Raw genomic sequence first — 23473 nt, forward strand, 5'->3', positions numbered from 1 at the left:
CCTGACATTCTGTCATACATTTGCACAACTAAAAAAAACCAGAATCCAGGGCACAGCTATTGTAGATAGGGGTAGCTTAGCTCTCAATAGTTGCCCTTGAACTCTTGTGTGAAATCAGTGGGTTGCAAATTTGGACAGTTGAGAAGGGACAAGACTGATGACCTAGGTTAGTCATGTGTCCTCCTTTACAGAGGATACACCTCTATTTGAAGGGCTGTCCAGTCCAACTCTGGTTTACAGATAAAGAACCATAAGAACTGTTCACCATTAACCTGAAAAGCAAAATGAGTAGGCAGGCACACAGGTCACCTGGTCAGTCTTTTGCACTATGGTGAGTTGTTCTGTATTTCTACTTAAATTATAATAATAATTTCTAAATTTGCATTTATACATATAAATTAGCATATGCAAATGGTGTCCTCTCTTATCCTCTGTCAAGGGCTCCTTGGCAGCCTCTCTCAGTCTAATCCAGTAGCCAAGTCCAGACACAGACAAAGGGATTCTTTTCAAAGATTTATTCCTCTTTTACAACTTAACAACTCTACTGTTAGCAACTAGATATGAGCAGCAGAGTACCTATGCCCTAAGTTGGAACAGTTGGTCCCCGTTCGAAGGAGAATCACTGGCAGACCCTGAACTTAAGGGCTAGGGAGAGTCCTTCCCCTTTTCCCTTGGATCCTCTGGGTGCAACCGTTGTTTGCGTGCCAACCGGGCACTACGCCTCCTTTCCACGCCCTCCATTTGGCGCCGCTCCCTGCATCGGCGTTGCACATCCAGCAAGTCTGCTTCCCGCGCTCTGTCACTCCCGGGACTGCTATCTATGCTAGGAATGCCGGTGGGAGGAATCTCTGTCAGCTGTTGGCCCTGGGAAGGATGAGCGTGCTCCTCTCCCAGGAGCAGCTCCTCTTCCTCAGAATCAGAACTACTCTGGGATTCTATGGGCTCCATGTCCACCCTGACATCCTCTTTTTTGGTGATGCAGTTCCTCTTCTTTTTTTTGGCAGTTCATAAGTGGCCACCCTACTTCTCCATTTAGACCTTTACTTTCTTCAGTTCAGTCCTATAGGAAAAGTGAAGTGTTGTACATGAGATGGAGAAGAACAGGGTATTTTTTAGATAGTTGTTGTTGTTGTTGTTTATTCGGTCAGTCGCTTCCGACTCTTTGTGACTTCATGGACCAGCCCACGCCAGAGCCTCCTGTTGGCCGTCGCCACCCCCAGCTCCTCCAAGGTCGAGTCCATCACCTCCAGAATATCATCCATCCACCTTGCCCTTGGTCAGCCCCTCTTCCTTTTGCCTTCCACTTTCCCTAGCATCAGCATCTTCTCCAGGGTATCCTGTCTTCTCATGATGTGGCCAAAGTACTTCAGTTTTGCCTTTAGACATTTTTTAGACATACAATGTTTTAATGTGGAATTTTATTGTTTTAAACTGTTGTATTATTGTACATCGCCCAGAGTGGCCAGGTAACCGGCCACGATGGGCGATTAAGAAATTTACTAGATAGATAGATAGATAGATAGATAGATAGATAGATAGGACAGAGAATGGAGGGAAGGGTTTTGCCCTCCCTCTGCCCACCGCAAATATCACACCCAGAGGCTGACCCTGGGGAAGCTGGCACCCCGCCCCAGGACCTCTTGGGAGGCAGTGCCAAGCCTCTTCGGAGCTCTCTCACCCAGGGGCTCCATTGGTGGGAAAGGTGACCCAGAGGAGAGAGGGGGCACAGCATCCCAAGGGTTCTCAGGCCACAGCAACAGACTTCCTGATCCTGGGTGGTGCACTCTGACTGGAAGGTGTGAACTCTCTCTCTCTCTTATGTTTTTTGTGCACAAGAGCAGTGAATTAGGGATGTCCATTGTTTGGAAATCTGGCCCTTTTGGGGCTCGATGGATTTCCACTGTTTCCCCGACTCAGCTTCCATTTGTGAGCCAAGCCACGAGTTTTCCCCAAACTCTGGGGGCTTTTTCCATGTTTGTTTGTTTGTTTATTTTTGTTAGGCCGCAATATGTGCAAATAGAGATTTGCACAACCTGCAGCCAAAATGTGTACAAATTTGCATAAGTTGCGCACATTTGTGTAAATTGTGCAAATTGGAAATTAAAGAACATGGGAAATCTGCTAACTGGTCCGACGCACTGCAGACAAAGTCAGGCTGGTTAGCAGAAAGCATACCAAAGTCTGGGGGGCCGAGCCAATGAAAGCTCATTGAGCTCCACCCCTCAAACGGATTCCTCCAACATCCCTACAGTACAGTCAATGCAGAGTGGGAAAAGCATATAATAAGACATGGCACAAACAAAATACTGTGCTGAAAGTACATGTGCAACATTTTGAAGGTGGGTTTTGAGCTCAGGTGTAATATCTTGAATATAGGAACGCTTTGGGGGATATAAAATGGCTTTATTCAGCAGAACTTTAACAAGCTAAACTGCCATGTTCTAGCTTGAGGCAGCAGGACTCTACAGAAACCCAGGAGGGAGAAACTAGAAACATGCAAAGCAGAAACTCCTTTAGTGTCTGCGTGAACAGATGACAACCCTGGGCTGGAGCCCAGTTAGCCCAGGCTTTTAATCCAGCCCTGTCTATCAACATAGTCCTAACCAACCCACAAATTTGCACTAGTGTGGATGCAGCTTCCTGATCTCCATGAAACAAGCCCTAGTAACTTCACCACATAATTTTAAAATGGTTGGGTGAATTGCCTCAAAGAGGGGGAAATAGTGATATGTAACATTTTTCAAAGGGCACGGAGTACATATTCTTGGTAGGCAATGCTTACAATTGTTTATAAGAAAGAGAGGGCTAAGTCTCAGCCCTTTTTGCTGCTATATGTGTATTTTAAAACCCATGATTTTTGTGTAAGTACACAGAGATGTTTTTGTTTTATTTTTAGTGGCTGTATACCCATGTATTTTCGAAATGTGGTGATTGTAAGCTGCCTTGTGGGCCTATTAAAAGCAGAAAGCAAGGGGTACAAAAGAAAGAAAAGGGGAAACCAAACAGAGGCTGTTCCTCAAAATAATATACAAGCTAAAAATTGCTTACAAATACACACTGAATGAACCCATCTGCCTGCATTCCTTAGTGGAATGGCTGGCAGAAAGGAAAATGATTATTTGGGCAGGGGGGAGGGGGAATGTGGCTGATAATTATTTCTGTCTGTATACAAGGCAGCAAAATGTAAAAGAGTCAAACACTTTCTCCCTAAATAGCTGCTTGAACAAACAGAAATGCTTTGCCCTCCCTTCACACCTTCCAGGAGATCATCTGAGTTGACTGACAGTTAAGCCCCATAGTCCAACTGCTGTGAATTCAAGCTCTGTTTTAATACTGTCTCCTTAGTATTGCCCTGTGGTTTCTCTCTTTCCTGACAACTCTGTTATCTTAACACAGAGGCTTTCTATGAGGGAAAAATACATAATAGATATGCTCAGCCAAGATTCACACTACCATATTTTACTCGACTTTAGCACAGTAGAATCAACCCAAGTTGGTTGGTTGACTAGGTGTTTATACTATAAACTGCCCTTCAATAAAAGTTTCCAGGGCAGTTTATAGGAATCAAGCCTTGCCCAAGAAGTTTTGCTGTCTGAGGTGAAAGGCAAGATGGTGGCCTTCATTCCGTGTACAGAAGCTGAGTGGACTAGTAGTTGAATGTTACTTCAACACTGGCAATGGGGTATCCTTCACCACATTTGAAGTCAGCAGCTAACCAAGGGGCGAACGGCAGGCTGTGTGCCACACACTGCTGTCTCCTCCAACATCTTGCCGGCCTTGCCCCACCCCTGCCCCCCAGCATCTGCTGCCTCAGGCGGCCATCTCATTCTGCCTAATGGTAATAAAAAACATAAAAACAATTGCACATAATGTAGGGCAGTCTTCCCCAAACTGGCGCCATCCAGATGTGTTGGGACACTTCCCATAATTCCCAGTTGCAGTCCCAACACATCTGGAGAGCAGCAGGTTGGGAAAAGCTTATTTATTATATTTTATTATTATTACATTTATATCCTGCTTTTTCCTCTTGCAAGGAACCCAAGGTGGCTCCTCCTCCTCTCCATTTGATCCTCAAAACAACCCTGTGAGGTAAGTTAGCCTGAGAGTCAGGGACTGGCCCAAAGCCACCCAATGAGCTTCATGGCTGAGTGGGGACTAGAACCTAGATCTCTCACTTCCCAGTCCAACACCCTAGCTACTACACCACACTGACATAGGGCCTTCTCTGTTGCCACGCTTTGCGTTTGGAATGCCCGACCCTGGGAGATGACATTCTGTTCCAAACTGAAGATTCCCTCTCTTCTGTCTGGTCTTTGGCTTGTCAGATGCTTAGGTATACATTTTCTCCCTTGTGTTAATCTAGTTGGCATTATCTGCTGCTCTGTTTGCCCTTCTTTCTTTTCTTGTTTTAGTTTTTGAGTGGCGAAAGGGCTGTAACATTTAGACCCTGTGAAAGATATGCTGGAACCTGTGAAAGCCTGCTGCGACAAGTTTGCTAGGCACTTTGAGGCTTAAGTTGCTTGTATATTAGCTCTGACCGAAACGCTGTCATTAGTCCTCTTCCAGAGGAGGTATCCAGATCACTGCCTGGTCTGCTTTTACAGGATCTGTATCACATATTGTGGCCTGAAGGTGTGGACAAGGTGGTTGGGGAGGTTCAACCAACCACCTGTACTCCTGACCCTTGCTCATCATGCCTCCTTACATCAAGCTGAAGGGAATAGACCAGGTGGGTCCAGGAGGTTATTAATGCCTCACTAAGGGAGGGGATGGTTCCAGCCACCTTGTAGTAGGCAGTCACAAGACTACTCCTGAAAAAAGGCTTCATCAGACCAGGAAGACTGTAACATCTATTGCCCAGTTACAAATGCCACCTTTTGGGGCAAGGTGTTCGAGAGGATGGTGGCCCAACTCCAGGCAGTGATTATCTAGACCCATTTCAATTTGGGTTTGGGCTGGGTTTTGTCACTGAAACGGCATTGGTCATTCTGATGGATGACCTATTGCAGGGGAGAGACAGGGGAGTGTGACATCTGAGCAACTTTCCATAACATCAACCATGGTATCTTGCTGGGATGCCTGGGATGTTTCTCTGGGTAGATGTTTATTTCATGCCCTTAAAAAAAAACACAACAACCTTGAAACACTGTTCCAGACAAGAGGGTGGGAGTTGGTTCATGATTGCCACAAGGGCGAGCCAGTCTGCACTCTGCACAGTCTTTTGCTGTGATAGGAAAAGCCGATTACTCTAGAGCTCAGTTATCTAAAGCAAGTTGTATAGCTATCTAAAAAGGGGTATGTGTGCATCAACAGTGGGTTCAGCACTCAAGCAACGTATGTGCCTGCAAATAGCCTTTGTTTTGTGGCTTTGTTTTCACGGCCAGCCCTGCCATTAGGTAGATGCTCGTGGGTGAGGACTGGTGGCCAGGCATTGGAGGGCAGAGCTATGTGTTCTCTGTGGATGGCCTTGTGCCTCCAAAACTAGCCTGCTTCTCTCCAGTGCAGTAGAGGACGCTGTCCTCCTGACAACACTGTGTATGTGTGAACTGCTATTCTGTTCAGCTTCAGTATGAGGAATTTGCCTGGGTGGGGCACCATCTTGGCCTTTGCCACAAGCAGCAAAATGTCTTGGGAAGGCCCTGTTTGTTGTTATTCTAAATACCTCATTTTTATTAAAATGAGGTATTATCTAAATATTCCAATCTAGGAGAATCCCAACTGGTCTAAATCAAGGGGGTGCACAACTTGTGGCCCTCGAGACGTTGCTGGACTGCAACTCCCATCTTCCTTCACCTTTGGCTATGCTGACTAGGGTGGGTGGCAGTTGCAGTCCAGCGACATTTGGGGGGGCCACAAGTTGCCCACCCCTGTTCTAAACTATGACATTGCAAACAGAACTGTAGCTTTTGCCACTTCAAACTTTCAAAGTTACAAGTTCAGGATTCTTCTCCTCCCTCTTAAACATGTGCAGGCCTTCTGATGGAAATTATCCCAGAGGAGGAGCCTCTTTTCCTACTGAGGATGAGCATAGATGTTCTGCCCAGCAAAACTGGGCAAAACATCCAGTCATTCAGCAGAGCTCTCCAGAAACGGGGGGAAATGGAGCAATTGGGCTCTGTAGGTTTGCTAGTAGTGCTCCCAGCAGCCCTTTGTTTTGGCTTCAGTCCAGCGGGACACTGGCATTTCTGCCTGCAGTTGCTGACGGTAGGCAAAGCTTTGAACATCCATCAAACAAACAACTTTAAACATCTTTAGAGATCTGTGACTCAGGGAGGCAGGGTGTGTTCTGCACTTGGCTGCTGGAGAGAAGCTGTACGACAGGTTTGCCAGTCACTGTAGCAGCTGCTGCATCAGGGATTTTGCTATGGATTTCATCTGGGGAAAATTACTCCCTTTTTCAAACTTCCCATGTAGTGGGGAGGTACAGGGAACTGGAGTTGGTTGTAGGGGGGTTGTTCTTTAGGGCTTTGCCCACTGCTACACGGGTCATAACAGTACCCATTATCTACCAAAGGAAACTCATCTGCCTGCCTTCCACAGCAGTTTTCCACTGGCAAGAGAAGCTGTTTTTATTTTGAAAAAAAACTTTGCCTGAAGTTAACATGGCATCCTTTGTGTATATTGTTAATATTACAGATGTCACCGGACCCGTTGTTTTATTGCTGCTCTACTGTTTATTGTTTTTACTGAATATGGGTTATTGCTGCTGATTTTAGTATGTGCTCCAGTCCTTTATTTTATAGTCAGGGTTTTAAGTTTCTTAGGATGAACTAATGAGCTGCTGCTTCCCTTTATGTTATGTTTATTGGATGTTAATGGATAGTTAACTGATTTTAATGAATTCCATAGTTAATTGTAAGTCGTTTTGGGTGCCCTTGGGGCAGAGAGACACTTGGACTTTCAAACAGTTTTTGACAGAGTTCTCTACCAAAGGTTCCTGAGCAAACATAGGTCATGGGATATGAGGAGAGGTCCTCTTATGGATCAGTAACTGGTTAAAGAATAGGCAGCAGAGGGTAGCAACAACTGGGCAATTCCCACAGTGGCAGGATGTAAGAAGTGGGGTCCACCAAAGATATATATTGGGACTAAGGATGCTGGAGAACTTTGGTATGGACTAAAATGAGCTTGGATTTCTAAGAATCCGACCTGCAGAATCCACTGCAGAGCGACCCCCTCAGGTCATGCAGAGTGTGTGGACTTTCAGGTGTTTTTTTGTTTTTTTACTTTCCCAAAATTTACATATATTCATTCATAGGAAAATACCCAGGTTTCTGCTGAGGAAAAGTTAAATGGAATGGGGGACAACACGCTAAATGTTATGTACTAAGATAAATTATGTAAATTGTTATGAAACCTCTTATATAATTATTTGTGTATTTTTCATCATGACGGGGGGGAAATCGCATCCGTCTGTGAGTGGACGATGGAACAAAAGGTGCCTGACAATCCACAAAACACAGATGGAGCAGATTCTACACAGTCCATACATCCCTAATTGGGAGTGGCGCTTTTTAACTTGTTGATAAATAGGGCTGGACGAATTCACTAGGTCCTGTGCCATGCACCGCTCGCTGGACCGCTGTCTCTGCTAGCCACATGCAGAGAGCTGCTGGGCAGTTGGCGGGTGCTTGGTGAGTGGCAGGTGGTCTCCCGATCCCTCACCAAGCCACCATTTTACATAAAAATGGTGGCTTGGCCTAAGTTGTAAATCTCCATTTGCGCAAATGGTGGCCATAAAGCAGCCATTTATGCAAGATTACAGGCGCAAATGGACCAGTTACGCCTTCAGTCTTGCGTAAATGGCTGCTTTATAGCGGCCACTTGTGCAAATGAGGATTTACCAGAAAAGGCTGAGCCGCCATTTTGCGGCTCAGCAAGGAATCAGGGATCACCATACGTGCCCGGTTCAGCATGCGCTGAACTGGGCAAGCATGGTGATCCACGGACTAGAGTCTGGGGGACCAAGCCGGTGATTTCTTGCCGGGCCTTGAGCCCCAGTTGGACACCCACAACATCCATATTCATAAATGACTTGGAGTTAGGGGTGAGCAGTGAGGTCGCCAAGTTGCAGGTGGCATCAAATTATCTATTTAAGCTGCTCCTATGCCACTCAGCAATCTAGGATCTCCAAGCAGTTTAGATACAAAGCACCTACAATGCAATATAAAAACCCAATATAAAAACAGCATAAAACAAGAAGTACTATTGCTGTGCCATTTGGGGAGCGGGCAAAGGAAAACTCTGGCAAAAGAGTCATGGAGAGGTGAGAATTTTGAGGAATTTTCTCCTTAAGGAGGGGGGCAGGGCTTCCACTTACCTTTTTAAGTGTAGGCAATTCTTGAGGGATCTTCTATTTTATTTTATTTTTATTTTAAAAAGCGCACACACACTGCAACTGCAGGAGCCCAGGGCTCTTTTCCAGCCTGGCAGTTCTTTCTGAACTCCCAGGAGACCATGCGACCTCGCCCTCTCCAATTGGCATTCCGGAAGAACTCCCAGCTGGAGAAGAGTCCTGGGCTCCTGCAAGTGCAGGGGGTGCTTAAAAAAAATAGAAGAAGACCCCTCAAGAATCACCTACATTTTTAAAAGGTATGTGGAAACCCTGTCCCCTCCCCAAGGAGGAAATTCTCAAAAATTCTCCCCCTCCCTGCAAAAGCGGCAGAAAAAACAATGCCTCTTTCTCAGGGAGAGAAAAAGTTCCCGAAAACAGGGCGAAGGATTCGGCACAACATTAATAAATATTTTTAAAAACATTATAATAAAAGCAGTAAAACAGAGCAGTGTCATGATGGATTACAAGTCAGGGAAAGCCTGAGTGAACAAATGTGTTTTCAAGAGGCATTTGAAGGTCACCACAGTTTCTGCCTCTCAAACCACACATGGGAGAGTGTTCCAGGGTGATAAAAACAAAAAGGGACAGCAAAAAACTCCAGAAGGATCTTTCCAAACTGGGGTAATGGGCAATATTATGACAAATGTGGCTTGATGTAAGTAAGTGTAAAATTATGCACGTGGGAGCAAAATATCCTACCTTTGCGTACACAATGATGAGGTCTGAGCTGGCAGTGAGTGGTTGGGAAAGGAATCTTGGGGTCATGGTGGATAAGTCTATGAAAATGTTGACCGTGTGTGCAGCAGCTGTTAAAAAGGTGAATCCCAAGTTAGAGATCGTTAGGAAAGGGATCAGAAATAAAATGTAAGGTTCATGATTGCAGAGGGGCTAAGGTCACAATCCTATGCATGTTAGTGGGGAAATGCTGGGAGTTGTAGGACTTTTTTCTGTCTAATCGTACATAGGATTGCACCCTAACACATTTTCAGCCCTTTACACTGAATACATGAAAGTCTGCAGGAGGAATGGGAACTTATGGGGTGGGCCTACTGTGAGAAACAGGATGCTGGACTAGGGTGGCCTTTGGTCTGATCCAGCAGGGCTCTTCTTACATTCTTATGTGGTGAGCCATGCATACTCTAATTGAACACATGAATGGATGGATGGCTGTTTTGGTACAATGATCATGTGTAAACTGTTCAATTCCTGCCATAAGACTACCATGTAATCAGTAGGACTTCAGGAACTCCATGGATGGAGCCATATACTTTATGCATGATTACCACCAATCCTGTACCAGCTGCACTGGTTGCCAGTACAATCCTGGGCCCAGTTCAAAGTGCTGGTTTTGACCTTCAAAGCCCTGAACAGTTTGGTTCCAGGCTATTACAAGGGCTGCCTAAACCTGTGTGTTCCTGCTCATGTTGAAGATGACCTTCAGAGGCCCTGCTCACAGGCCTACTACTAAGACCAGTAAGGTTAGCAGGCATTGGAGATACAGCTGGAGTCATCTGTGGCTGCTTTTAGGAGGATTTTCAGAACTCCTATGTTCTCTTTGACTTTTAATTTAAACCTTTTATGTTATTCACTGCTGACAGGTATTTTAAAATGGCATTTTATTGAAACGAGCTTTATTTAAAATTGCTTATATTTCATATGACTTTATCCAGATGTTTGTACTGTTTTTGTGCTGTACACCATCTGTGGTCTTGGAAGGCAGCTAAGAAATGGATTAAACCAAATCAACTAATTAAAAATTTTCTGGCCTGTATCTCCCAGGATGCAATGTGTAGATACTTAATTAGTAATGTGTGAGGATGCAAACTGTGTAGGGGGCGTAGGGCTGTGCACACTGTCTCTTCCCCCTAACATCCTTGGGGCAAGCTATCCCCATCACACACACACACACACACACACACACTCCCAACTCAAGGTTCATGATTACAGAGGGGCTAAGGTTGTAATCCTGTGCATGCTAGCTGGGAGTTGTGGGGCTTTTTTCTGTCTACACATGCATAAGGTTGCACCCTAACACACTTTCAGTCCTTTACACTGAATACATGAAGATCTCCAGGAGGAATGAGAACTTATGGGGTGGGACTTGCAGGTGCAACCCTTGTGCCCTCTTTGTGCATTCACAACAAATGCCTGAAGAGGGCTTTAGTAATCCATAAAGCAACACAGTAGTGTAGATCAGTATTATCGGATCTACATTTCAGATGAGGGCTAAGCGTTGTGCTCTCAGCGAGCTTCTGGGGGTGTGGCAGGATTCCACCTCACACTTCTTCTAGCCACTGCACTAGAGCCCTGGTGTTAATAGCCCCTGCTTGTGTAGTTGTTGTTGTTGTTGTTAGTAGTAGTAGTAGACACAGGACTGACTGGGAGAGGGGAAATGGGAGCTAGAAGGTTTTGGCTGGCATTTCCAATATGTATGTGAGGTATTTAGGTAGGGATGTGAGAATCAGCAAAACTCAAGCTTGCCAAACTTCTTCAAATTCCATCTCAAAACTTGTTCTGACTTGAGTCCGTATCAGATTGCGAGCTTTGGGTTTTTTGTCTTTTTGTGTGAAAATCCACATGTCTTTTCAAGGGTGTTTCCCCAAATGTACGCGCCAATTGTGTGCATCTTTGAAATGTACGCATTCCTCTCCCATTGATTAAAGAGTTTTCGTGTGCATGTTTCAAAAGTACACATTCTTTTCATGTGCATTTTTCAAATGTACACATTTTATTTATTTATTTATTATTATTTATTATTGCATTTATATCCCGCCTTTATTCCTCTCGCAAGGAACCCAAGGCGGCTTACATTATCCTCCTCCTCTCCATTTTATCCTCACAACAACAACCCTGTGAGGTAGGTTGGGCTGAGAGTGTGTGACTGGCCCAAAGTCACCCAGTGAGCTTCCATGGCCGAGTGGGGACTAGAACCCGGATCTCCCAGCTCCCAGTCCAACACTCTCGCCACTACACCATACTGGCTCAGTTCACATGCTGTTGAACACGTTTGGGGGGGGGGGGCGCAAATCATATTGCGAGTTCCGAAATGTGCGGACTTTGACCAGAGATTGTGTCCAAGTCCGTGTTCAATCCAGAAGGTGAGAACTGGGTAGATCCTGATCAGAAACGAACTGGAACAGTTTTCTCATGCATCCCTGAATGTAGGGGGGACCCAAAAGGGCCAAAGTGGTTACGTCAATGTGGAGAAGGAAAGACGTGGGGGAAGCGGAAAGATGCTAGGATATGTTGCCTTGGGGGTCTGGGCACACAGCTAATATGGACAGGCATCCGCCTGAAAATATTCATCCTGACTCCATTGAAGCTAGTGCGATTTTCGGCGTGGAGAGGCGGGGTATCTACCAAATGAATAATACTAGGCTTGATGAGTACATCTGTTTGTGCAGAGGGGAATGAATATCCTCATCTAGAGCCACCAGTCTGCTGCAGCTTCAGCTGAATTGGGGCCCATATGCTTGCAGGTCACTGGCTTCTGCAATAAGATAAGGAAAAATGCACACGACTGAAGGTTTCATTATTATTACTGCTAATCCTGTAATATTGGGGAGGTGATACAAAATGCATCCTAAATGCAGAATAAGGTAGAGGGCGCTGGACGTGATTTCTGTCAAACTCGTTTCGGTTCCACGTTGCATTCTAGGTTTCGGAATCTTGGGCTCTGCGCCGTGCCACATTCCAGTGATCATCACCACTCCTCGCCCTTTCCCAGGTCAGGGGCTGAGAAGAAGAGGAGGAAGATCACTGCTACGCCTGGGCCCCATTTGCAGGGGGTTTTCCTCCAATTCTACTCCCGCACTCAAATCAACAGTGTCAGATGACGCACACTGCTCTCTGCAGCTAGCCCAGCGTTTCTCGCCCTAAATCCAATTTTGCTTTTTTCAAACTCATTGTGTGTCGGATTTTCCTGTCACCGCGCTTCAGTGCTGTTTGGGAGTCCGCGTGACCTCAGCCGGTCCGCGTGACCTCAGCTTCGGCACGGGCTGGTGGAAGCAGTGCTGGCTGGCGGAAGGGAAAGCAGCGTGGGGCGGGGGCAGGGGGAGAGCAGAGGGGTAAACATGTCTACCCGAAAGTAACTCATTGCCTTCAGCTCCACATCGCTGCCTCTCACTTTAAATAGTCGAGCTTGGGAGTGGAGACAGGAGCCAGCCCTGCTGTTTTGAAACTGTGCAGCTACGCAGCACAGCTGAGAAACAGTGGGTGCCTCTTGATTCGAAGCTGCGCAGCTAAGAAAGGGCGGATGCCAGGGCGGATTATTTTTATGAACATGTACACAGAAGTACTACATTGAGCCCATATTTGTGGGGGGCGGGGGGAAGCCTGTTGACTGGGCAGTTAATCTACATCAAAGACAATGTGCTAGACGCAATCCCTCCTCACCAGCTCCGCGCTCTCTGCTCTCAGCACCTCTTGTGCTCCTGCTCATTCTGCTCAAGTCTCCGGGCGGCAGCAGCTGCCTGCTTGCCTTCCCGCCTCATCAATGTGTGTGTGTATGTGGGGTACACAGGGTTTGTCATGAACATCTACTTGTAAGCAAGACCTCCATTACACTTCATTGAACATGCGAGAGAGGGGGAGCAGGCCTCCGCTCATTGGCTGCCCCACACCTACGCAATCGCTAGCGTTCATTTCTGCTTGAAGTGGGACTCACCCACCCCACCCCAACGAATGCGGCAGTTCCCATATACATTTCAAAAGCAGAGGAATACAGCACCGCGTGTACCGTGGAAAGAGCTAATTTGATTCTGTGAAAATGTGGATTTTGCCCAAATCGCTTCACAAAGCGATTCTGTTTAGATTGGCCCCTGATCTAGTTACTGGATTTGAGAAGAGGTTGCCCTCTGCATTGACCCACTAGATTTAACCATACCCACTATCTTTGATGTGCGTATGGTTAACTCTAGCTGTTAAAGCTGTTCTTTTGGAACCAGTTTCTGCTGATGTAAACCTTGAAATCTCAAGCACTCCAACTGCTCCTATTTGCCAAGGACAGTCATTGTTTTGTGATACCTCTCCCAGGTAAATCACTTGATTTTATCCATATTTTACACTCAGGGGAGATTTTAGGGGTAAATTGCTTAAAAGAGACAGTGGGTACTTTCCATCCATCCATCCATCCAGATATTGCTGAATGTCTTTGAGTTGAAGCTATTCCAGCCTTTTCCAACATGGTGTCCTCAAAAGTTTTGGACTACAACTCCCAGCATTCTTTAATCATTGGCATGCTGACTCAGGCTAATAGGAGTTGAAGTCCAAAACATCTGGAGGGCACCAGGTTGGGGAAGACCGAGCTCTTGTATAAATACAAACAAATCCGGTGTCAGATTAAGGGCACAATCCTAGGCATGTTTAGACAGAAAAAGTCCTACAACACCCAGCATTCCCCAGCCAGCCTGACTGGGGAATGCTGGGAGTTATAGGACTCTTTTCTATCTAAACATGCCTAGGACTGTGCCCTAAATGTTCATAAGCTTTAACAAAAACTTAAATCTATAGAGGGGTATAAATATAGAGGTCAAGATGGAAAGAGAAAAGAAAAAGAAAGGGAACTATGATCAATTTACTAGCATACCCCGCTTCAGACACCAGTGCAGAACAGGCTAAAAACACAGAATGAATCAGAGATAAAAGAATGAATCAGGCATTCATCAGTACATAATAAAGGGGTGGTGGGGAGCCAGACAATTATTCTTGGTGAGAATAGGAGTGTAAGTACATAAGAGCATCTCTATCTTCCATCTGTAAAATATTGGAGGATATGAAATCTGCCAGACGGAGATCTTTGTAAAGGTGAACCCTTCTCAAATGTAACAGCTCCCCACCACCACCTCCTCCGAGCTCCTGAATCACTTGAGTTCCACATTTTTGCAAAAGCAGAACAGACTTCCTTGAAAACTATAAGTGAGTGAGTCATATGCTATAGACTGCACTACCTTCTGCACTTCGACGTATTATAGTAAAAAGTAGGGGGGTGTTAGTATTTATTTTGCAATAGAGATAAGCAAGTCGTCATGGTTACCGTTTTCCAGCTATGTGGTTTTAAAGGAAAGGACCTGATCCAGGGGTGGGGACAGGTATTAAACAAGAGTCTGCCCTATTCTGGTCCAATGCAGGCATTGATGCCAACAAGACCTGAACTTTGTCATCCTGGAAAAGGGAGTACAGTTAAGGTCAAGCAATGCTTGCCGGGGGGGGGGGGGGGACGCAATTAAAAGCAGCTCTGGAATAAGAACATACGAATTTTCTTTGCTGGATCAGGCTGAAGTCTGATGTCATCCAGTCTCTGACTCCCAATACAGTGGCCAGACAAATGCCTTTGGCAAGCTCATAAACTCCTCCATCCCATGATCATTCTAGTCACACTTCTCTGTACTCTTCCACCAGTGATGTGGGGTGGAAAACATTTCACTATATTTTTCTGAAGAAAAGCATCGTATCATAAAATTAGTTAGTACAATATAAGTTGAATTAGGCAAATGGAATGGATACAATACCAGCCAAATCTAAAATCAAACATGTAAGTAACTTTGTTTAGGTGACTGTCCCTAGGAAGCATATATCTTTATATGCACAGTTCTTCAGGCATGCTAAAATTATGATGTCAACAGTTTTCAGTGCCTTTGTTTTTAAAATCTAAATAATGTAAGGGAGGTGTATGCTATTGAGCTGTTATGCCCTAAAACATTCCAATAAAAATAATTTCCATGTAAAAATTTACATTTGTCTGAATATGACATTTTAAACCATATTAAATACATTTTTGATTGTGGGGGAGAAATGCAATATTTCATCTCAATGAGTACTGGAAAAACCTTTTAGATACTTCTACAGCATGTAAGATGAACATGGGATACATTTTAGTATCTTTTAGTAAATATTCCAAAAATATTAATTTGACTTATATTTTCTAGAAATTTTTCTGATTCAAAATTTTCCAGAAAACCTATATCACTGCCCTGGATCTCTAAGATATACATTTTCAGCAGGAGCGACTAGAACTGCACACAGCATGGCTGCATTGAGACTTCATGACAAACCCATGACTGGAATGCGCCTAGGCAAGGTGCACTCTTCCCTTTCCCCTGTCCTTCTCCAGCACAACTCTGAGGAGACTTGGAAGCTTTTGCTTCGATTTTTTACCAACCGTACCTCATCGTTTCTGTCAGAGCCTGACACACTGTGGTCAATCTTAACTCTGGGTTGCTAGAAACAAGCCAACTTCAGGCCATGAGTTATGAAGCTAGCTTGTTTCAATTAGCCACAGATTAGCCACAATTAGCTGAAGATTAGCCACAGTTTGTTGGGTTCAGAGGAATGCTAAACAGTGTTTAATCAAAAATGGAAGCAAAAGCTTCTGATCTCCTTCTGGGCGGTGCTGGAAGAGAGGGAACCCAACACGAATGCAAGGCTTGTTCCCATCACAATAAACCATGTTTTTTGGTGATGTCCAAATGTAGCTAGTAACTACAGCCTAAAGCCACTTAGTGAGATCATAGCTGTGGTGAGATTTGAGACAAAGAGTCCCCTGGTTCAGAGCTGACTCAGCAAGTGACCATATTAAATATTTTAACATTCCATTGCATATCCATGTAGATGTTGATGTTAAATAAACTCTTGATAAAGAGGCTCAGTGGACATGTCTTGGTTACTGATTGTTCTCGTTCTCAAGAAAATTTGGCCTCAGATAAGGCCAGCTAATGCCTTTTGGAAGGGAGAGGAGCAAAACGGCTTGATTAAACAAGAGGATATACTTTGCCAGCTCCTCAGTCTACAGCTGAGAATTGGGAGCGAACATAATGTTTTAAGATTACACATCATTTGTGCTTGTGTAAAACCACTGCTCTTTGAAATTTAAATACAGAGGATAATTGTGTGTTCTCATAGTCCCTCAAACTGATTTATTCACCCTCCTCTAGTCAATATACTTCCCTGTATTTCCCTGGAGCTGAAATTGGATGTTTTTTGAATGATTGAACACTCTTGTCCTCCTCAATACAGCCATCACCTTGTTCTATTCCGAATGCTCCCCAGCTGAAGGGGAACAGAGTGTGCTGGATGCTTCATATGATCCAGTCCTTTGTACCACTCCCAGCTTCATAAATTGTATGAGTAAAGCATGTTGAGACAGCCCTTCCACCGTGCCAGCTTTAACACTGCTTTGTTTATGCAGTCCCAGACCTCATGATATTTGTTTGTGCTTTTGGCTTGAAATTTGCTGATGCTTCCGAAAGCATTTGGGGGGGGGGGGGAATCAGTATGCTTGCCAACCTGTACACTTCATCACAAGTCGGATATCACCAGATCATCATGAGATCATTGCAAGGTTTGAAACTTAAAGAGTTCAAAAGTAATATGAAATGGGGGAGAGGTTAGAACTTTTGATGTTTGAGCCACCACCTTCTTATGTTTTATTTTAGGGTTCAGCTTCTGGTTGCCTGCAATAAAATCTATTTATCTTCCTAAAACTAGTATTATATATCAGCTAGTATTCTTCCACAAGCATGAGACATAAGCTAGCTTTATTTTTAAAATGAAATCATACATGTGCCCAGTTTTTTTTAAATTTTGATCTATCGGCTATCACTTCCAATGGACTCGGGGTGGATAACAAAGACCATGATCCAGGAATTCTGCACAAGCCCCATTAAAATGAATAGGATCAGTGTCGCACTGTGTGTGTGCTGGATAATTATGCCCAAAGGCGTTTTTAAAAAAACAACAAAACAGAGTAACAGTCCATCACACTAACACATCTTTAAAAGACCTCTGCACCTGTAATTTCAGACTTTAAGACAGGTGCGGACCAGTGGAGGCTGGTGGCTCCGATGTCAGTGGGGCACTGAATCTGCTCTGGGTTTCAGTCAGAACCAGTCAGAACTCTGTACCTTGGATAGCCCCTTTAGAGTTCTGACTGAAACCCAAAGCAGATTCATTGCCCCACTGACATCAGAGCCACCAGCCTCCACTGGTGTGGACAACTTGGAGGTCCCCTCCTCCAAGGCATTTTATTGTTTGTAGGCCACAGACCCACTTTAAAAGGTTAAAGCAGCCTTTCCCAACCTGGTGCCCTCTGGGTGTGTTGGACTCCAATTCCCATCATTCCCATGTTGGCTGGGAATGATGGGAGTTGCAATGCAACATATATGAGTTAAGGAATCCCTGTTTCGTCATTAGTTTTAAGTGCAGAGCTTGGTGAACACATTGCTGTTTCTGTAAACACGCCATCTGGACCATCTCTGGACAAGCACTCATGCAGACAAACGCATGAAATGAGCAATCATAGAAATGGCCAGCAGCTATTCCCACAGACTCTTCTTCCAGCTGCCAATCGCTGGGCGTATATCCATGATCACCCTGGCTGACACATTACATTAGCATCTGTGAGCCCCCTAGAGGAGTACCGGCAGCGGTTACGCAGTGATAATTTGAAAGGCACGCTCCATATGCACAGGAGCACTATCATCTTTATCAGTCCTGGGTGCTCAACAAACCGAAAACTAGTTATATGAGCCAGTGTGGTGTAGTGGTTGGAGTGTTGGACTGGGATTCGGGAGACCAGGTTCTACTCCCCACTCAGCCATGAAACTCACTAGGTAACTTTGGGCAAGTCACTGACTCTGAGTCTCACCTACCTCACAGGGTTGTTGTGAGGATAAAATGGAGAGGGGGAGGACTATGTAAGCTGCCTCGAGTTCCCTGCAAAAGGACAAAAAAGGAGATGTAATAATAAATTATAAAAAATAACTTTAATGTAATAATAAACTAAAAATAAATAAATAATCCAGATAATCCTGCTGGAGGATTGAGATCTTCCACAGAAGCCTATCTTGCTATCCCTCAGGGATCCATGAAGTGATAATGTGCAAGACAGCCTTTTCTGTGGTGTCCCCCACCTCTGGCACTCCCTCCCCCAGAAGACCCATATGGCTCGTTCAGTGCTTACATTTAGGAGGGGAGTTAAAAAAAAACATTTCTTATTAATCAGGCTTTTGAGCCCTCCTAGATATTTTGGCTATTCTGAGTTGTTTATATTGCATGTTTATATTGTTTTATTGTTTTAAATGTACACTGCTCTCATTGCCTCAGGAAGGAAGAGTGGAATTTAAATTATTTTACATAAATACATAAATAAATGTAAGTATTTAATAATACTATTATGAATTACAACTTTACTTGCTATGTGAAGCCCTAGCACTGAAAACATTTCCTGGGGCTGAACTCTGACATAAATTAAGCCCAAGAGGGCTATCCATTTTTTAAAAAAATCATAAATACATATTGCATCAAGAACTGGGGAACTCTGTACACAGAAAAATCAAGCACAGAAATAGATTCTGCACAACTCCGGTCTGTGCACAGTTTAGCTATCGGGGTCTAACCACAGATGTTGAATAATGCATACGACATTTCATAATATTCTAGTGAATTAAACTAGTGGAGTCCAGGGAGTATAAAAAGCATTAGGCTGAGAAGCAGAGGAGAGATCTTACCTTTACGATGTGTGTTTAAATATTAAACATCTCCAGTTACATAAGTGCAAATTGTCTTCCTTCTCCCCTCCATAAATTACCACCACACACAGGTCAACCATAGCCCAATGAATGGCAAAAAGTATATCATCCTATGCAATCAAGTCATTTGTCCTCTGCTGGTAACAAGTCGCTTGACTATACATATGCAGGCTGCCAGCACAAAAATCAAAGCAGGTACCGTGTACCTAGTGAAATATCATGATTGCTTGCAAAAGAAAGATGTAATTGTCCCTAAATCATGCACTCCTTCTTGTCCCTGACATGATGTACACAAATGTACCCGCTTTCCAATGAAAGGTCTATGCAGAGTTCATCCAAGACAGATGTCTCCTGCAGCAATTGTTCTAACGACCATCACTGGCAGGCATCCACAAATAGGAGGTTGTGATTACCCACACTTACAACCAGATTATGGGACACTTGGGAATGATGATTAGACTTCCTTTTCTTTTCTTTTTTAAAGAAGGCAGAAAGAAGATTAGGAGAGCAAAGGAAAAAGCCAAGTAAACGTTGCTGCATGGAGGGAGCAATCTGATGGCCACTATGCCTTGAGGGCCATAGGATTGTTTGGTTTCTGGAAACTGAGGTCGGAGCCAGGATTCCAACCTTGGTTCCCAAAAACCATGATCCCCGCCCCTGCCCCCTCATAGCCAGCGCGGTTCTCTCTGCTCCGGCTACATCTCTGTGCTCAGAAATGGAGCACAGAGATGGGGAAAAGGGGAGGTCCCAGGGGCAGGAAGGGGAGGAGACCAAGGAAGGTGCTTTATGCAGCTTCCTATTGGGTCTCCAGGCCCTCCCCCTCCCCGAAATAGCCCATCTAGGCAAAAATGCAGGGTGGCCAGAGCACGGAGGAGAGGATCCCCTCCATGCTCTAGCAGCCCTGCATACGTTAGTCACCAACCTCCCATTTTGGAGGCTGGTGATAATCTGGATAGGGTTCCGCCCTAAATCTTTCATTGCACAACTTGCGAATTAAGGGGTTATTTTGTATAATGAGTGGACATTGGGTGGGGTGAAGAAGAGGCACTAGGATATTTGTGTGTGTGTGTTTTAAAAAACAAAAACAAATAATTAACAGCCCAAATTGTGCACTGGTGCTCAGCAATAAACCTCAGGATTCAGTACAAAGCTCCCAGCACTAGGGATGGACGAATCTGTCCATATTGGTTTCTCTCGGTTTTTCATTTTTCCAAACTTAAATTTGGTTCATCCAGAATGTTGAGAAATTTTTTTAAAGTCTGTGTGAAAATTCGTATGCATTTTGAGTACATTTCTTCCAATAATGCATTTTGTATGCAATTTTGCCTAACATACACATTTTTGCAAGAAATTTTCCTAATATAATGCATTTTAATGTTATTGCCACTAATATACACATTTCTGTGTGCATTTTTCCATAATATATGCATATTTGTATGCATTTTTTAATTGAAGAACACTGCAAAATTCAGGGAAGTGTGAATTTTGAAGGATAACTGAGTTTCAGTTTGTGCATTGGTTCAAAAGTACGAAATTAGGGAAGTTTGCATTAAAATGTGAAACAAATTAGTTTCTCTCAAATGTGTTGCCTCTTGGAGAAGTAACAGTCCTTAGCCAAGAAGCACAGTGGAGAGAGAAACACAAGACCGTGAACTGATCCATGTTCCTTATCCTAAGGACCATCTGACAGCCCTGTCAACCTGGAACCAAATGCAGCCATACACTAGTGAGTAGGGGTGCCAGTTCTTGAAAGATAAAATTCTGGTTCCTGGGCAGATCCAGAGATGTAAAGCTCAGAAGTTTAAGGGGAGGAATTCTGTGGGCCACAGGGCAGAGCCCAATGGCAAAGAAGTTGCCCTCAGGCAGAGCCTATAGAAAATGCTCTGTTCAGGGGTACCACTATTGCATGCGCTTCACAAGTCCCCTGCCATCGGTCACTACAAAAAGATATCAGGCCACCACAGATCAACTGCACATAATCCACATTATACATGTGTTGTAGCACAAAGCAGAAGTACAAGTGTACCCAGTCCCAGAGCAGAAAGCTCAAATAGGTGAGGCTACTCACAGACTATAGTTCAAGGTCCACATGTAACACACAAATATATACAGTGTATTATTAAAGAATTAGGCATTTAGAAGAATTCCAGAAAACATTTACCCATTTTACAGATGTGAACACTGAGAGTGAGACTGGTCCCTGGGAACAACCAATGAATCCATGGCAAAGAAATCAACACACATGCAGAGCAGTTCACTCAAGAAAGAGAGCTAAGCCACAGACTAAAAGGCCAAGACACAATACTGCTTAAGACCTGTCTGTCCTGAGAGAAGACAGAAGAAGCCCAGCCCAGAGAGCTTGTGCCATCTGCTCCTGAATGCACCTTCAAAGTGCTTGAAAGAACTATACTCAGGTGTTGCTTGGGGGGTGTTCTTGGTAACCTTTGTTTGTTGGTTTCAGTATTTAAAATTGTAAATTGCCTTGGGGGGCTTCACAGAAAGGTAGTATAGAGATGTATTAAAATAAATAAATATGAATTATATAGTCAAGGAATTAAGAATCTAGGAAACTTGCCATTGTACACTCCCTGCCACATGCAAAGGGAGCGAGTGAGAAAGAAATACTCTTCAAGAACTTTTTCATATACATATACACCTTCTCTCTCATTCACCTACACCGGGGGTAGGCAACATAGTGCCCGTGGGCACCAGTGCATCCCCAGACACCTTTCTTGGCGCCCACCAAGCTGTCCTACCTCTCCCACTTTCTAAAAAAAATTAACACATTTTCTTACTGGCAGCTGAGATTGCTGTTAAATAGGGTTCTGTTGGTGCTGAAAGCTGTGGGCTCAAAGGAAATGTTTAGTGTGTTAGGGATTAGACCCCACCTTGGCTTTGCATTCAGTCTTTTGGGCAGGTTACTTGTTGTTTGCCACGCTTCTGATGGCAGCCATTTTGTGATGGTGCCCAGGAGAGTTTATCAAATTGCCAAATGTGCCCATGGGACCAAAAAGGTTGCCTACCCCTGGCCTACACAGACAAAAAACATACAAACACACCCCATTCATTGTCAGGGTGGACACTGAGCCCATAGAATCCCAGAGTAGTTCTGATTCTGAGGAAGAGCAGTCGCTCCTGGGAGAGGAGCGCGCTCCGCTTTCCCAGGGCCCACAGCTGACGGAGATTCCTCCCACCAGCATTCCTAGATTAGAAAGCAGTCCAGGGAGTGACCGAGCAGAGATAGCAGACTTGGTGGATGCGCGATGCAGACGAAGAGAGCGGCGCCAGATGGAGGGCGCGGAAAGGAGGCGAAGCGCCAGGTTGGCGCGCAAACAACGCCCAGAGGCTCCAAGGGAAAAGGGGAGGGACTCTCCCTAGTCCTTAAGTTCAGGGGTCTGCCAGTAATTCCCTTTCAAACGGGGACCAACTGTTTCAACTTAGGGCATAGGTTCTCTGCTGCTCAGATCTAGTTGCTACCTGTAGAGTTGTTAAGTTGTAAAAGAAGAATAAAGCTTTGAAAGGAATCCCTTTGTCTGTGTCTGGACTTGGCTACTGGATTAGACTGAGAGAGGCCTCCAAGGAGCCCTTGACATTCATCCTCTCCTCTGTTTCTAGCTGGTTTGAGTCAGTTCAGTGGCTGAAGCATGCTCCTTCTTGATCAATATCTGGGCTGGTGAGAGAAGTGAGCTCCGGTGAGCAGAGGACGACTCAGCCAGTCAGGCCAACATCACATTTACCACCCACTACTCCCACCACTCCCCTTCATGGATCACTGCCTTGTTGTGGCGAAGGGGCTTGTGTAACTCAGTGAAGCCATAAGCTATGCCGTGCAGGGCCACCCAAGACGGACAGGTCATGGCAGAGCTCACTAGGGAGGAAGCCTCCCCTGGTTCTGGCTGTTCCCATTCTGAGTCTGAGCTGCTGACTATCTCCACACGCGCAGAATCATTCCTGACACCACTTCTCCCACTGCTCCACAACGACTCCAAGTAGTAACTGAGAAAGGAAGCCAACCAGGCTCCTTCAAGCTACAACTTGCTAAAGGTAGGCCCAGTGCAAGAAAACACCCGAGCACAGCGAGGTTATGAATGGCCATTTGAATTTCTCATGCACCACACACATGCACGGCTTCCCCCTGCGCCAGTATACATGCATGTGCAACACAAGGACAAAATAAATATTTTCTTTAAAAAATAAAATGCAGAAGAGCAAAAAACAGACAAGGGTAGGAAAGCCAGCATTTCACCTCTTTCTCAGGAATGGGGGCTGGGGGTGGGATTGGCAGACACCCCCAAATCAACCAGGCTTTCCCATTGGTTGGACACCCTATTTGTGGTGAGAGTGATCCTGTACCATCTACCCCATTGAACTCACTCAATGGGACTTACTTTTGAATAGACTTATAAACAATTGTACTGTTAAGGTGCAATCCTATGCAAGTTTTAGACAGAAAAAAGCCCTACAACTCCCAGCATTCCCCAGCCAGTGATGCATAGATGTTTAGAAACATCCTATGCATGTTTCTAAACATACATAGGATTGGACCCTTAGTGTTCTAAGTAAGCATAGTCACAGTTCTTTACTAGAGGTGTAAACCTCACTATAACAGAGC

At 44.7% G+C, this 23473-nt stretch overlaps 1 protein-coding gene across 5 annotated transcripts in view; it reads right to left on the reverse strand.

The window, feature by feature from the left end:
• LOC146353773 (uncharacterized) overlaps positions 1 to 23473 on the reverse strand; it is a 197853-nt gene that overhangs the window by 146199 nt on the left and 28181 nt on the right. For 2 of the 5 annotated variants that reach the window (XR_014788165.1, XR_014788160.1), the window contains exon 2: positions 9035 to 9141. The exons of the other annotated variants lie outside the window; for them this stretch is intronic. The gene's annotated coding sequence lies outside the window, so the exon portion shown is untranslated. The remainder of the gene's footprint in view (positions 1 to 9034; positions 9142 to 23473) is intronic. 5 annotated transcript variants of the gene reach the window in all.

This window comes from Heloderma suspectum, chromosome 2 (genome assembly GCF_057233095.1).
Source record: "Heloderma suspectum isolate Gila_16-S chromosome 2, 16-S_ref, whole genome shotgun sequence".
In the NCBI taxonomy this organism is placed as follows: Eukaryota; Metazoa; Chordata; class Lepidosauria; order Squamata; family Helodermatidae; genus Heloderma; species Heloderma suspectum.